The following is a 12,540-nucleotide window of genomic DNA, read 5'->3' on the forward strand; positions in this document are numbered from 1 at the left end:
TGTATTGTGTGTACACACACACACACACACATATACACGCACACGCACACAACACACCTCTTCACTTTTCTCTGTCTCTCTTTTGAACAGAGACACACAGGAAAAGGAAGGAACAAGAGAGTGAGGGAGCGAAGATGAGAGAGTCTTCACAGACATCGACTCCAGCAGCGACAACAGCAGTATCACACCGTGTGTTTGGGTGTTTCTGTGAGTGTGTGTGTGTGTGTGTGTGTGTGTGTGCACGCGCGTCTGTGAATGTGTGTGTGTGCCCGGGCGCGTGTGTTAGGTGTGTTTCACAGAATTGCCAACACATCTCCTCGCAGCGAGAGCCCTATAGGAACAGAGACATCTGTGGAGTGAAAAGACGCCAGCTTGCATGGCCGTCTCTGGAGAAAGCAGAGGATGAGAGGAGAGGAGAGGAGAGGAGAGGAGAGGAGAGAGTACGGGCAGGAGAATGGGGGAGAGTCGGCAGGAGCTCCAAACCTTGTTTGTCAACTGTTAATTAGAGGAGAAGTCCTGTCTAGTTTAGTTGAGATGAAAATGTTTCATCTGAAGTTGCTCAATCAAGTATTGAGTCTTAAAGTAAAAAAAGGGAGCAAATCTGCCCCTACTTACCCTGTTCCCAAATTTATCTAAGGAAAAAGTCCAAATTATAATCTTATTTCACTTTATTTATTTCAAGACTGCCCTAGAAATGAAACTAACTATTGCTATCTTATCAGTTGAGAAGTTTCTGTCACTTGTATTGAAAAAACACAACACTACAGACTTTTCACAACATTTTCTCAGTGTTCTTCAATGCCCTACTCCTCACCCTTCATATTGATTAGATAATGTATGTGATTTCTTGGTGATACACTTCTCTATGACGACTCCGAGATCATAAACCTTTAACATAAAAGCCATACCTTCAATTCAAGCACAGGTAGACATCATACATTAATTTTAATAAGAGCCACTGTGTGATTTGGGCAGAATAAAAAGTAGCACAGCATAAAAACAGTTTACAAGTGCCTTCGGTGAATATCAGCATGATCAGTGAATAGATATTGGAGACGTTGGCCTTCTTCAACAATTCATCCATAACCCTGCAGCCAGGGACTTCAAGCACAAATGGAGTTGATAACAATACACGCAAATGTCCTCCTTGTGTGTACAAGCAAGTGCACTCAAGCAGATGTGCACCGCAGACCTTGGGAGTATGAGCCAGGGAACAGGACACAGGTGCACCTGCTTTCGATGAAAGGTCAGCCAAATTCAGAGAGGGATGCAACCTTCCAGTATTTGTGTGTTAGTGAGCCGGTACAAAAAGCTGAAAGTATGAAAGAGTGGCATAAGAACTATTATGGTAAATTTATAGCCTGGATATGTGCAGTAAATATTGATTTAACTCGTATTATTTGCGGAATTAGTGCTTCAATCTATTCCGTCTTTTTTTCTATAACCATTATAACCATCTTTACTACAGCCTCTTTTTTTTTTTCTAAATAGCCATCATTGCCACACGTGGCTCTATGATGGTTGCCAAAGTGCATTTCCAGCGATCTGAGCAGGTATACAGGAGAAAACATGTGCAGCCGGACCGGTGCCAGAAGAGACAGAAGGTCCGCAATGATGTTTCACTACATAGATTATGCAGATACCGCGGTCAGAACGAGGAACAGACAGAGAGAGGGAAAACGGAGAGAGAAGGGAGGACGAGAACACGAGAAACAGACAGAGAGACGGAGAGTAGGCGACAAACAAACACAGACAGACAGAGAGGACAGACAGAGACGGGAGCGAACACAGAGAAATGGAGCAAGTGTACGCATGAGAAGGGGGAACATGAGAGACAGAGAGAGGGAAGTGAAGCAAGGGAGGGGTGTGTGCAGGCTACAGCTGGCAGAGGGATTCCCAGAGCCAACTGCTAGTGTAGTGGAGCTCCTTAACAACTTCACAGGCCTCTCAGAAAGGAGCTTTAAAGTGGCCACATGGCCTGGCCAGCACAGCAGAGCAGAGCAGCAGGCTTTACTGGAGCTCTGCACACACACACACACACACACACACACACACACACACACACGCACACACACACACACACATACACATTCGTGCACAAGCATTCATACACACACAAGCTCAAACAAGACTCAGCCCGCCAGCTGCTGACAGGGACAAGAGTGTCCAGAGCGATAAATCTGTGAGCATGTGAGTGTGTGTGTGTGTGTGTGTGTGTGGCGGACGAAAGGGGGCCGGGAGGCGGGGGGGGGGCGGGGGGGGGGTTAAGCAAGAAATAGCAAAAGAGCAAAAAGCCTCTTCTAGCCTTACACGCTGTGCAGGAGTCATCGCATAGCACACATGAAGCTAGTCAAAGCCGCTTCAACAAAATTTGCCTCACTCCTACCTGCAAACCTTTTCATCTCGTAGTAGTCGTTTTTTTTTTTTTTTTTTTTTTTTTTTTTTTTTTTTTTTTTGCACAAAACAGAAAAATAAATTCCTACAACTGCTGTCCTCCTCCTCCTCCTCCTCCTCCTCCTCTGTACCTGCAGTACGCCTCCAGGAGTGAAAACATGTGGTACATGCTGTCCAGCAAAGCAGCTTTGCTTTTCGCTGTTCGTTTGATTCTTCCGATAACAGCTAGCAGCGGCTGATCATCAAATGTTTTCAAAGAGTTAAGCCTCCTAATTTTGGAATCGCTGCCTGATCCTTTAAATGCCAGAGTTTGGTGCAAAGTAGAAATTGGTTCTTTTTTTCTTTTTTCTTTTTTTTTTCGCTCCATTCATATGCTTGATAATCATTATCCCTCTTTTGAGCTGAACTTTGAGGAAGGAATGGCGCAAAGGGGAGGAGGCCAGTGGATGAGATGCCATGACACACCCTAACTCTGTGTGTGGTGAGACAAATATCTGCCTCTCTTACTTTCTCTTTCTCAGACCTCTACGAGACGCTTGTCTGTCTGGATCAGCAAAGTATATTTTCCAGGGGTTGTTCAGCGACAAAGGTTTTTTCAGCCGGTGATTTCCCTTTTTTCCCACCATCACTATGCCAGACCACTGCTATACTAATGGTGCGGCATTAGCATTTCAAGGAGCCTCCATTAAGGAGGGCAAGAAAAGCTGCTCTCGGCTGGGGGGAAATCCATTTTGTCCCAGGCTCCAACATCTGCTGCAGCCGTCCCAGCCAGAAGGACGCTCGGATAAAGCCGAAGAGCCCTCTGATTTACTGTAATGACAGACAGACAGACAGACAGACAGACAGACAGACAGACAGACAGACAGACAGGCAGAATGGATGACCATATGCGGAAGTGAGGGAGAAAAGGGAAAAGACAAAAACAACTTCTGTCTCACTGTCTGTCATTTTCTGGTGCTTTCTGTCTGCACGTGTCAGCGGTGGTGGGGAAGGGGGGTCATGGGAAAAGCAGGTTGACCTCTGCTGTGCTGGGTAAAATCCTTTATGCCCAAAGTAGTTGGAAAAATAAAAAAAAACACTATCTTATAGATAGACTGTCATAATATCATAGTAATAGTAATATAGTAAGAATTTAAGAGGAGTGGTGAGAAGACATCTGGAGTCCTAATGAGAGAAGCTCACAGGCTGCTTGTCATCTGGTCCCACATAATGGCTAAAAGACCTGAACCAAAAACAGAAGACGAGTCTGAGAGAGTAGCAGAGAGTAAGAGAGTAAGAGAGGCAGAGGGACAGAGGGACGGAGGGCCTTGATCCCTGCCCCATCTGTCCTGCTTCTCACAACTCCCTCTATCTCCTTCATCCCTCCCTCCCTCTATGGTGGTCTCCTGTTTGCTTTGGTCTAAACCTACTAACTCCCTCACCGTCCTAAAGCCTGAACAGCACGGAGGTGCACTGAATCACACCCTGGCCAGCTGGGAGCTGAAGCTTTTAGCAGACGGACAGACAGATATACACAGAAAGAAAGAAAAACCGGGAAAGCACCAGCAGTAATGTGAAGTTAAAGCAGGAGAAGAATGCGTTTTTTTTTTTTTTTTATCTTTATAATAACTCATGGAATATAATGACACTGTGCCCTTCTAATGACAGAGTATATTGCAATTACATGACCTGTTTCTCCACCCAAATGGAGCGTTTGTGATGTCATGGCGCCACAGCGCAGATATTTTTATGTCCATCTGCGTAGAGCACGCTTGATAATAGCACATTCTCAGAGATAAACACCGCAGCACTAGTAGCAGACATTTAACAACCCCTGGGTTACTGTGACACAACACAACATAACTGTGATGGATACTGACTGTTACCACGCACCAAAACAAAAAAACGTACCCAGGCTGATAAACTCTGTATTTTTTCATTTTCAAAGCAGCATATCTGACTGTTTGGCTGGATGACTTGCGCAAATTCATCTGTCTCCACTCTGTAACGTCTTCTAGGAGTAAAGATACAGATAAAAAGTGTCTGCTGGAGTTTAAACAGATGGAGGGCCTCTACTGGGAAGGGCTTTTAAAGAGTTTTCCCCCCCCCCCCCCCGCAAAAAACACAGCAAAATGTCTGTCTTAACAAGCCATTTATTCCCATATTCAATATTAAAGTCTTGGTTTCATTTAGAGACAGAACAATACCTGCTGTTAGGGAGAGGTAATTGTTTCCAAAGCACTTCAACACGGATGAAAATATGTTCAAGATATTATTGACCCCAGGAAAATCTTGAACCAATTTGATTCATATTGGAAACAAGTGAAATTATCTGCTAATTAGTTTTTGGAAGATCGTTTTCATTTGTTCTGGGAAAACCATGATTTTAATATTCTCAATACGAGACTTAATGACTTAATTAAGATATTTTTCACAGTGCGCGAACACACACACACACACGCACATACAAGCTGCTGGGTCAGCCAAAGCAAGTGTGTCGAAGAGAAGGACGGCGATGATGTCATCAAGCCGGTGCATCACATCAGCGGCTGACCCGGTGATGTCGCCTGTGGTGAGCACCTGGCTGCTTTCACCACAAGAGAGCCATTACATGTCAGAAGGGTGTTTAGAGCACACAGTCATTACACACACACACACACACACACACACACACACACACACACACACACACACACACACACACATAGAGCCAGCAGCTGGTATGCAACTCCAACTGGACAAAACAATAAAACTTGGAACATCACAGCACATTGGATGGTACAGAAAGCTGGTAAATTTGGAAAGAGTTCTATGTCTGTCTGTCTGTCTGTCTGTCTGTCTGTCTGTCTGTCTGTCTGTCTGTCTGTCTGTCTGTCTTGCCACCCAGCCTCGACGCCACAGCTTTTACACAGCACCAGCCTGACTGATGCCTTTTACTCTGTGTGGTCCAGACATAAGTCATCCAGGCCACTTGCTTCGCTCTGTTTACTAGTGGGTTACCTCTTACACACACACACACACACACACACACACACACACACACACACACACAGTCCCGCACGCACATGTCATCTCTCGCTCTGTCTCCACAGGTCTGGTTCTGAGCTCCATCACTCCTAACAATTACCTTTGGTGTTAGCTCACAGATCGGGCACCTCACAGTCTGGGGCTGTTGCAGACGAAGCACACGCTGGCTTGGAGATGTGTTTACAAGAAGTGGGGAGGGGGTAAAGCGTGTGTCTGTGTGTGTGTTAAGTGCGTGAGACCGAAAATGTATGAGAAGTAAGAGCAGAAGGCTAGCTTATAGTGTGCTACAGTCAGCAACACTTTAAAAGGAAGGCTTGTAGTGCGCTTTCCGCCACCGGATCATGTCCAGTCTCTGCACACACACAAACACACACACACACTCACATAAACATGCACACACACACATACACAGAGCCAGATGGACAGCAGTGCTAAGGCTTAGTTTAATGACAAAAGGACCCTCAATCTGGACACGGATTTATCACTCACTTTAAAGTCCATCTGCGAGAAGTTTGGACTGAAAACACAACTGCTCAATCTCTCTGCCTTCCTCAGCTTGTGTTTGAGCAACTTAGCAACTCTCGCTCGCTCTCTCTCTCTTCGCACCACACTCACTCACACACACACTTTCCCACACACTGTGTCCCATACCTCTCTTGCATCTGTAACAAATCTGAATGATAAATGTTTGAAGACAGGGGGTGGCTGGAAGAAAAAAGAAAGAAAAAAAAAACAGAGGACAACTCAGACTCAGTCCGGTGGTGATATCTTAGAGGCATGCAACCATGGGCTTTTATTTCCTGGGTTTCGTGGTGTCCAGGGGCCTGGCAGTATGTGGGGTGGGGTGAGGGGGGAAGCTGGGAGGCAGATAGACAAGAAGAGTGACAGCACGGAGATAGACTAGCTACCTATTTATAGCCCGGGCCATCTGCAGAGCTCCCTCTTGTCTTTGGTCATCCTGTTCACAAAGGCTTGGAGGCAGATTCCAGCAGCCCAGCGCCCAGCCGCTCCATTCACTATTCATTCCAGAGCCGGCAGCACCATATGGATCCGGCCCCACTGCTGGGCCCTGGCCGGCCTGTTTCTCCCTCTCTATCGCTCTCTCTTCAGATTGACATGGTAATGAAGCCTGGGTGGCTTGCAAAGCGCTCTCCTTTCTTTTTCCCCCTCTTTCTCCCTGTGTCTTTCCCCTCTTCTCTCTCAAAAAAGACGCTGGGCTTGAGCATGACCGGACACCCCCCCACCCCCACCCCCCTCCTCATCTCCTGTTCTCTTCCTACAACTCTCCCCCCTCATCCTGCTCCTGCAGTTCTCTCCAAGTGTCTTTCTTTACAAGCAGCCCAGACACTGTCCTCTCCCTCCTTTACTCGCCTTCAGACATTCAAACGATCTCATTTCATTCTCTGACACCTGTGAAGAGCTGATGTGACCTTAAGATGTTCTGTTGCCAGTCTTACTATACACACGAACATCTCCCTCCCCACCGGCACTCATCCATTACACTGATATACTGAAGCAGACATCAGTCAAAATGTGATTTTTTTAATCATCAGTGTCACATGTCAGCACAAAGATTGGATACTCCCAGACTACATCCTCTTTTTTTTAAGCTCACATCCCCTTTCCAGCTTGACCATCTCACTTCAATAGGGCCAAACTGGCAATAAAGCGGAAATGGAATCAGAGAAGGGGATTCCACACAAGGAAACTGTTAATGATGCTACAAAGCACAGCCCCTTGGGGGAAGTAAGGGACTGTGAAACTGAACCCAAACAGAGTGTCTGTCAGCTTCCCTCTGTCCCACTGTGTCCTTTAGTCGGTGGACAAAGAAGAAACTGCACTTGAAAGGCTTTGTTACAAATATGCCAGTGTTATTGAGTGAGTCATTAGTCATATTTTGATTTGTAAAGCCATTCTGGACAAACCTCCATCACATCTCTGCAAATTTATTTCACACAGTTCATCTTGCACAAATGGTCTCAGCTCACATTTATCTGCTGTCTGTCCCTGATGTGAGGAGAGAGATGGCGGGAGAGACTTTCATGGGTTCAGCTGCTGACAAACAGAATAGTGAATTAAAATTGTGGATTTTGATATCTTTGGACAAATTCAAGACCATTTTAAAATTCAGCGGCAAATGACTCCTTCACTAACAGTCTCTGTTCTTAGCTCATTTTAGCCTGTTCAGTACTGTGATCTGTTTTACTATTGTTTCCTCTGTTGTCTTGTTTTGTCTGCAACATTTATGCTGCCATCTTGACCAGATCTTTCAACTTTGACCCCCTGCACTTGTCATAGCAATTAATTCACTGGTTTTCCTGTGCGGTGACGGATTATTAGCAATATCACGGATGCACTCACGCCTGGTTTTTACCACCAAATAAATTGGTAGCTAATCTGGAAAAAGTGTGTTAGTGTTATCAAACCGAGGTTTATCGTGCTCTGACCTCTTGCTACAGGAAGTGTTTCAACATCTAAATGTTAAGAAAATAAGAGCACTCCATTTAGTACATTTAGACTGATTCATAAAATAAATAAATGAATAACAGGAGCTGTAACTCTGATGGACAAAACTTGGCTTTTGTTTCAGTGCCACCTCCCCAACCAGACTGATGGTTCATCACACTGCAAGCACCAAGAGTTTTACCTGCTCACTGCAGAGGGAGAGGAAAAATAACTATGGCTGTGAGTATTTGTTGTGGCAATATTTTTAGAAGATTGATAACGTTAAAAGTGCGTTAATAGTCGGAGGTATCATTCCTCAGCTGCAGCGTGGCAGTCACCTTGGGATCTGTGGAGCCTGAGGCCTAGGCCAGCCTAGTTAACCATGCATGCTGTGCTGGGCCTAACCTAATTAGGTGCCATCCCAATGTCAACACTGCTGCGTTCAGAGCCTGATAAAAGACAAGCCTTTTCTTCCTCCACTCACACTGTGAAAGGGCCACACAGAGCCGGGTTAGAGAGACCCTACCATCTGCAAGCTCTGTGTGTGTATTTGTATGTGTGTGCGTAGCTGTATGAGATGCACGCATGCTGTCATTTTGCTTTCAACTTTTAAAAACATTTCTCCGCGAATTGCAGGAAATAAAGCATCTGCAGGTTCTGTGTCCAGCTCCTTCATCTTCAGAGGAAAGTGGCAGGGGTGATCCAACATGCTACACAACATAATCACTCACGTCTCATTTACAGTAGCTAATGTACTTCACACATACATCTACATACAGCCCTTATCTCTTTCAGCACTGATTTCATGCCATGTGTATTGTGTGAGTCTGCGTGCACTCATTTCATACCAAAGCATTTCATTTTTGTTTTTTTTATTCTTTTTTTATTTTCTATTTTACCTCACATCCCCAGCATCATTAAAGTGTAGAAAAATTTTGCACAGAAATCCCAATTAGGGTCGATCCAATATGGATCCTCGAGCACAGAGGCACACGCACACACACACACACACACACACACACACACACACACACACACTCAGTGTTGCCTTTTTAACGTGTCGTCAAACCATCCACTAATTCCATTTATACGGATAAAACACTTTCACAAATAGATTACCTGCTACATACGATCCCCTCTTTCACTGTGAAATTGTGGCACGGAGCCACATCCTCCCACTGCTTCTTAGTCCATTAAAATACAGATGAGAGCGTTTTACAGCCTGGGCCAACAGCAACGCCTCCCAGCTAATCCACCAACAAACACAAACATCAGATGAATTATCTGTAATGGAGAGGACTCTGTTCTGGCACCGCTGACGGAGAAATGAAACAAAACATGAGTTTATTTTGGTAAATATTTGGATTTCATTTTGATTCTGCTTTTCATGTACGTAATTAGCTGGCAAATATAGATCTGTATAGAAATCCTTGCTTTTTCATCAAGAGGGTGTTGGTGTTTCTCGGTGCGCTTCCAGCAGTTCCTCTCAGAACTGCTTCATGCGTTTCCCTTCTGAACACTAGATATGAGGGGAAAAGTTTCGTTGCTTTCAGCATTTGAAGAGTTTGTCAACTTCAGCTTCTATAAATGCACTTTAAGAAGAGAAATCCACACTCTGAGTTCTCCATCCATCCATCTATCCGTGGCCAGAAGCACACTTGACAGTTTCACTGGCTCAGGAGCCAAGCAAACAATGCTGCTCTGACAAGCGAATCTCTCCCGTGTCGGAATCTCATCTACTTAAAGCACTATTTATTCAGCACACATCCTTTTAATGCTGAATCTTGGCAACGGCGCATGAAATCCAGCACCTTAATTCCATTAGCTTGTTACTCCAATAAGCCCCAATAATCTAAAGCTAACTGCAACACATACACAGACTCAGGAAATACACGAGCCATAGCTGCTCCCTCTGGGGCATTTTTAATAACACTAATAGCCCTTAAAGGTTGATTCATTCTGCTGATATCAAAGTAAATGGCCATATTAACCTGTGCTGGCTGGGACTAACTATAGCACAGCTCCTCATAGAGAGGAAGTAAAAACTGGTGGCAATATGAAACACAGCAGGTTTCAAGGATTTAAAATAATTACATCACAAAGATTTAAAAGATGCCACCATGAAAAAAAAAAGTTTTTATTCAAATGCTTTTTCTCTCCCGCTGCTGCTTAGTTTCCCACCGTCCTGAATGAACCGCCTTATGTTTGATCGGAGTCCACACACAAGGCTGACGCTATTGTTGATAAGAGACTGAAGCTTCTCTTCAAATGGGGCTTAGCAAGTGTCATTCAAAGACCCTGCTCTTCATTTCAAAAGTGACTCAGCTCTTTGTTAGTCAAAGGGTGAAGAGGGTCCTTTAGGACCCAGATGCCCTTGGTGTAAAAGAACAGATAAACTGGTAAAAGTGAGAGCAGCAGAAAAGAAACAGAGACCAAAAAAACAAATAAAGAAAAGATAGAGATAGAGAGAGAGAGAGAGAGAGAGAGAGCGACGAAGGCGCGAGACAGATAATCTAAGAGGAATGAGAAAGAGAAAGTAATAGGGATATTAAGAGCATGCCAAAAGAGAAAGGCATGAGAAAGTCTGTGCTGGTAGGTCTGATCCTATGTGAGCCGATGAGATGGGTGACGGGTGAGGAGGGGTGAGAGATAAGAGCCAAAGAGGATTAGGGCCGTGAGAACCTTTGTTGTTGTGATCAGTTAAAAGCACTGGCTCTCAATGATCCACCTGACCACTTCAACGTGCTTACAGCAGCAAATCTGCATGTGAGGGACGACAAGACACCTTCAGCCGCCCCTTTGAAACAGAAGCAGCGATGCAATTTGGACATATTTTGACATTTCTGAACACTGATTTTTTTTTTAAAGATCTTGGGCGGATAAATATGTAAATGAAAGTATTTTGTAGCTTTGTGAATGGAGAAAACACTACTTACTATATATCCCACTATATAATGTGTTCCAATCCACATGCCTCTACACAGGGGGCACCGCTGAGAACCCTGACAACATGTCCGTTATTTTTTTTGAAGGAATTTAGTATTTAGGAGTTTTGTGACCTTGGGAGAGTTTAACACACACATGTGTCATCTGATTCTAGTGTTTTTACATAACATATTGATAATTAAGTAATAATTTCTTTAGTTTTTTGCTGAAAAAAACAAAAACCAAAACAATGAGTTAAAACATGCTGAAACTCTCCATAGAGCTGAGGGGAACTGAGGTGGGTGATAGTTATCAGTGGATTTGTAACTACAAGCGACTCCTTTTACATGCACATAGTCATTTGATCCATTGTTTATATAAAGCTAACCCAGCTTTAAATTTTGACCACTTTTAGGCCAACAAAATAAATAAGATTCAACATTCTCTCCACCTCAGATTTATTCCTGGCAGCATGAAAAGAGTTTTGAGAGAGCATTTCGACCTTCATGTTTGATGAATAAAACCGATGAAGAAAACAGTAACTCTTTATTTTACTGGTCCAATGTTTTCCTCGGAAAGTTCCTGGAAAGAACAATGTAATGTGGTACTAATTAAAGGGAAAATAAATATTAACCCGTGAGACAGTTATTTGAAATATAGTTTTGTTATATTGATTTACTGATTTCCAGAGGAATTTCCTTTAAAGCATTAGTCAGCAAGTTCTGCAAGCTTGCAGGAAATGTAACTGCGAAAAACCACAAAAAATCCAAATAACTGAAACAATCCAGTAACTTCATTTTGGGTGTCTCTTGGATGGACTTCAACTTATGACGTGAGTAACCCTGGTCTCTGCCCTGTCCTCTATACATACAACAATGTGCAGTGAAATCGTGCATGATTTCTGACACTAGCCCACTTCTCTCACTCACATGTGATCTAGAGTTTTGAGAATCTGGACTTGCTGGTGGACGCCAAATCTTCACACTTGCGCTGTAAACAATAAATAACACTTCAAAGACAATGGAAAGCAGCTTGGCAGAGATGGTAAAGGGCTGTTGGCTTAGAACAGAGTAGATTTAAGTGTTTTTCTATTGTTTTGGCATTCAGTATGGATGGAGGACTTTTACAAAATGATCAGAAAATGTATTTAAAATTAATTAAAGCCCACCAAAGCAGCAAAGGACACTATAACTGATTTATTTTTTCTGTCATTTAATCCTTTTCAAAAAACACAGAATATATTGTATGTGTTATGACAGCACCAGCAGCTCCTGAGTTCACAGGTCCAGGCTTTCCTCAAACACCGGACACATAATTTACCTTAGAAGAAATAACACAGGTATGGGTGGTCAGAGATGGCATAGGACACAGCAATGAATCAGCTAGACCTGTTCTCTGACCTGTTCTCTGTTTTCACAGAAACACAGAAGAGTGAGTTTCCTACATTAACTCTCTCTTCCCTCTGCGCTGTATAAATAGATGAAGATTGAGTAAGAGCGAGATGACTGTGGTCAGAGGGTTTAGGGTTATAAGGAAGTGGGCTCTGCTGCAAAAAGAGATACAGTTGAAGGAAACAGAGCTCTGCTGATGGAGCTGGGTCCAGAGCTCAGTCCAAAATGTTGTTGTCTTCTTGGTATGTTCTGTCTGCATGGGTCCAAGAGGATCACACTGGCAGATCATGACCTGAGCACTATAGTTAAGGTCCTGGACCCGGTTGTAACAAGCCGGTATTTTGCAAGTACAAAACTAAATGAAAACATGGTAATGATT

The sequence above is a fragment of the Seriola dumerili genome, unplaced genomic scaffold (genome assembly GCF_002260705.1).
Source record: "Seriola dumerili isolate Sdu_G_001 unplaced genomic scaffold, Sdu_1.0 BDQW01000149.1, whole genome shotgun sequence".
NCBI lineage: Eukaryota > Metazoa > Chordata > Actinopteri > Carangiformes > Carangidae > Seriola > Seriola dumerili.